The sequence below is a fragment of the Solanum tuberosum genome, unplaced genomic scaffold (genome assembly GCF_000226075.1).
Source record: "Solanum tuberosum cultivar DM 1-3 516 R44 unplaced genomic scaffold, SolTub_3.0 scf00098, whole genome shotgun sequence".
Lineage (NCBI taxonomy): Eukaryota > Viridiplantae > Streptophyta > Magnoliopsida > Solanales > Solanaceae > Solanum > Solanum tuberosum.
In genome coordinates, this window is record NW_006239026.1 from 568,619 (window position 1) to 572,441 (window position 3,823).

General features: G+C 29.7%; 1 pseudogene; it reads left to right on the forward strand.

Moving 5' to 3' along the window:
- Positions 1-650, forward strand: part of LOC102602943 (E3 ubiquitin-protein ligase PUB22-like) — a 3,916-nt pseudogene extending 3,266 nt beyond the window's left edge.
- The last annotated feature ends 3,173 nt before the right edge of the window (positions 651-3,823 follow it).

Genomic DNA, 3,823 nt, shown 5'->3' on the forward strand with positions numbered 1-3,823 from the left:
TGTCATGCAACATGGGAGCTATGAGTCTAGGGCTTACGCGGTTATGCTAATGAAAGACATGTTTGAAGTATCCACACCAACTTTACTTTTGAGTTTGAAACAAGAATTCTTCACACAAGTTGTTCAAGTCTTGAGGGATGAGATCTCTCAAAAGGCTACAAAAGCATCATTGCAAGTGCTAGTGCACGCGTGTCCATTTGGTAGGAACAGAGTGAAAGCAGCAGAAGCAGGAGCAATTAGGGTTTTGGTTGATCTTCTGCTCGATTCATCTGAAAAAAGGACTTGTGAATTGATGTTAATTTTGTTGGATCAACTTTGTCAGAGTGCAGAAGGGAGAGCTAAGCTATTGAATCATCCTGGAGGATTAGCCATTGTGTCCAAGAAAATACTTAGGGTTTCTAAAGTAGGGAGTGAAAGGGCAATCAAGATCTTACATTCAATCTCAAAGTTTTCATCAACACCAAGTGTTGTTCAAGAGATGTTGAGTTTGGGTGTGGTGGCAAAGCTTTGTTTGATGCTTCAAGTTGATTGTGGAAGTAAAGCTAAGGAAAGAGCTAGAGAAATTCTCAAATTTCATGCTAAGGCATGGAGGAATTCTCCTTGTATACCTAATAATTTATTATCTTCATATCCATTTTAGGAATTAGGATGAAAAATATCAAAAATTTCTTAGGTAGAAGTAGAAAAAAGGATAAAGAACAAAAGTAGTGGATTATTTATTTTTACATAATTTATTATTTTTTTTAAAAATGGACAAAATTGTCCATGAATTTAATTGTTCATATATATATATATCCATCTTCAAGTTTTTGATTCGTCTATATCCATCAAGAAAGTGTTTTCCATTAAATAAAAAATAAAAAAAGGGCAATATGAGATAAAAAATACCCACAAAAAGAAAAGGAATATATTTAATTTTATGTGCTTTAGAGTTTTTTTAGTTTCTTTTAATAAAAAAAAGTGGGTAATTGACATGAATATATTTATTCACGTATTTAAATTCCTAACTAACCACCTATATTATATTCATTGCTTCACATGGAAAGTGATTTTCCATTATTTATTAGACTTTCTTAGCATCTCATATTTGACGCTCTTTCTTGATGTCTATAATAATGTTTTCTATTTATTTATTTTGTCTTTTTTTTTAATGATATAGAAGGAATTAAGAATTTGAATACGAATTTACATAAATCTCACTAGTTTAGGAGTTAATTTCTTAGATACACTATAGTTTGCAATATTATGTATCTTATCATATTTTGATGCATCTGGATACGTTCAGATACGTAAGGATATATGTATATCAGGATACATGGGGTCAAATTTTAGATATATTGTATCCAAGTGGATTCACATGTATCTGAGAATATATAACAAATCTCCCTCGTCTCGCTCTCATCTTGCTCGCCACTCTCCTATGTATATGGTATCTCAGATACATGCAAATCATACCAGACATATACAAATATATGTATCTAGTGTGATTCGCGTGTATTTGGTCACAAAAAAAAAATCTCGCTCACCTCCCTCCCCATCTCGCTCGCCTCTCTCCCTATTTTAGTGTATTTGGTAGCAAAAATACATGTATATAAGTGTATCTTTCTCAATATATGCTAGGAAATTCTTAATTAGTGGTAAAATACGTAATAGTTTCAAAGTATAGGTAATAATACTATATAAGATAGTGAAGTATGTCTAATTATGTAGTCATGAAGATTAATGTAACTGTAATAGATCTAATTTTAAGACGGAATATATTTCTCTTAATTTATTAAAATAAATAAGTAAAAGAAAAGTTTACTTTTAATATAAAGGTCTATTAGATAAATTTGAACTCTCACGATTTTTAAAGTCGATGAATTTATCTTTTACTATAAATTTATTGTTACCGATATTTACATATAGAATGGACTCTTTATTAGCTCTTATTTGTGATGCACAATTTTCTGAAATATAGATAGTAGCTATGATCGTAACAATAGAAACAAAGAAAAAACTAAGTCAAAGTTTGTGATGAAAACTTAGCAAGTGTTTATTATTTATGCGTATAAAGATTTTTTGTCTTGTCATAAAAGAATTATGATTCAATAAAATTGTATAATTTAGCTATTAAATTTGATATATAAGGCTTTGAAATAGTTTCTAAAAATCTGTGGACATGAGTGCAACAAGTCCATGAAATGAAAGAACAAAGCATCAAGTGGTTAAAGTTTACTAAGAAGGATCGTGGTGGAGAGGTCTCGGGTTTGAGTTGTTTTTGTTAGGGATTATTCCTAATCAGTGGTGGAGCCTGGAATTTCACAAAGGGTGTCCAGAATAGCACAATAAAAGTTCTTTTCAAAAAGTAGAACTAATGAGATTCGAACACACAAGCACTACTCGTTCCAAGGAGGTGAAATCACTAGGCTACAATAGCTTATTGTGTTAAGGGTGTCCAAAATATATTGTTTAATCATTTCGTGTATCATTTTACTTGTATATACGGTATTTTTTTCCGACGAAGGGTGTCCAATTGGACACCTTGACCACCATGTGGCTACGTCACTGCCCTAATGTGGAAATTTTTTACACGAATTTGGATTTAGTTGGACTCTAATATAGATATTGGACATCGAGGGAGAAAAAAAAAAGGTTAAAGTTTGAATGCAATTTATTGGACTTCAAATATTAGCCAATTATTTGATGATCCTAACTTAATATTTTCCAGCTGACTTTAGAAAAATAAATGTATATATATTTGCATATGAACTTAATTGACTTTTCTAATCAAATATATTGAAGCCATCATTATTTGATAAATTTGACCATTGGATGGTTTATATACTATGTACTCATCTAAACTTGGACCATTTTGGCTATTTTGGAAGTAATTAGTGACGAACAAAGTTTCATGCTTAAATAATAAAAATTCTTTTTAATGGTTAATTTTATACATCTTGACATTTACTACTTTGATTAGAAGAGAATGCATAAAGACCACCCTACTTGATTATCAATAAAGACATTTAAAATTTGCACAATTTTATGATCCACTTACAATTGATATAAGAAAAAAAAATGGTAATGTGCGAAGTCCTTGAATAAGCACACAAGAATTGACGAAGTATTACTTCACTTTCTCTTTGTTCAATTTGTAATAATACGTAATAAAGAATCAGTATTTGATGATGACGATATGGAGTCAAAAAAGTTATAGCCTTTGACTTTTATACATAAGGCAAGTGGGAGATCTTATTAAAGTTCTAATTAAATTTTATTTTCCTAAAAGATGTTTTTTGATGTATTATAAGCAATTCAAAAATGTATTTTGAATTTTGAATGACAAAATGTAGTGTATATTTGCTACTAATATACATAGCATGAGTGTTTCGCTCTATCGCATTGTTTTTATGAAACTTTATTTTATATTATTTATAATTACACTTTCAGAATATGTCACATAAATTTTTGAACTTTGTTATTATAGATACTCCATGATTTATGTGAGAAACATTGGAATAGGCCGATATAGGGGTGTGCATTCGTTTTTTCGGTTTGGTTTTGTACTATTCGATTTGGATCTTTCGGTTTTTGATTTTAAAGAAGTGTAATCCAATCCGAACCAAAATAAATTTGGTTTGGATTTTTTTCGATTCGGTTAATCGGTAATGTCAATAATTAGAAACATAACAAAGTTATATTTCCTCTTAAATATACTTTTTAATATAAATCACAAGTAAAAACGTAAAACATAATACTTAAAAGTATATCAATTATAGATGTCAAAACATAAAAAATAAACTAAATCATAATGAAAATAACTAAAAAGGAACAAAAGTGG